Raw genomic sequence first — 586 nt, 5'->3', positions numbered from 1 at the left:
TGGGATGGGGGGGGCGGCTTTAAACCGCCGCCGAGGAGAAATATCGTAATATTAAACAACAACAAAAACACACACACACACACAACACGGGAGCTAATCAGTCACGCGGTAAGTAATTCGGTAATTAGAGCCCGAGGAGATAAAGCAGACGACCTTTTCTTCAGGACAGACCGCTCCCCCCTCATTGTCTCCGCCAGCCTCGCGCAGCCCGGCTCCTTCCTCCCCCACCCCCCCATCCCCCCCACCCCCCCCCCCCCCCCCTCCCCCCCCCCCCCCCAGCAAGTCAGACAGCCGCGGAGCTTTAAGCTTTAGTATTTTTAATTAGCCGGCGATGGGAAGCTAAAAGCCGTAATGAATTGCCGGCGGCGGGGGGGAGGGGAGGGGGGAAGAGGGGGAGGAGGGGAGGGGGAGGGGCGCTCGGGCCCAGCAACCGCCAACCCCCGCGGCGCGGCGGTTCCGTTACGGCTCGGGCCGCGCGCGTCACGTGACGCCGCCGAGCGCCATTGGCTGCCGGCGGAGGGCGAGCGCTGAGGGGGGCGCGGGGCTCGGCCCGGCTCCTCGGCGGCCGAGGGGGAGCCGCTGCCGG

At 66.9% G+C, this 586-nt stretch overlaps 1 protein-coding gene across 1 annotated transcript in view; it reads right to left on the bottom strand.

Annotated features, from left to right (window-relative positions):
* ZNF608 (zinc finger protein 608) overlaps positions 1-381 on the bottom strand; it is an 85,643-nt gene extending 85,262 nt beyond the window's left edge. Inside the window, exon 1 of the mRNA XM_035309837.1 lies at positions 154-381. The gene's annotated coding sequence lies outside the window, so the exon portion shown is untranslated. The remainder of the gene's footprint in view (positions 1-153) is intronic.
* Positions 382-586: the final 205 nt, after the last annotated feature.

This window comes from Oxyura jamaicensis, chromosome Z (genome assembly GCF_011077185.1).
Source record: "Oxyura jamaicensis isolate SHBP4307 breed ruddy duck chromosome Z, BPBGC_Ojam_1.0, whole genome shotgun sequence".
Taxonomy (NCBI): domain Eukaryota; kingdom Metazoa; phylum Chordata; class Aves; order Anseriformes; family Anatidae; genus Oxyura; species Oxyura jamaicensis.
This window is presented reverse-complemented; position numbering and strand designations above follow the sequence as displayed.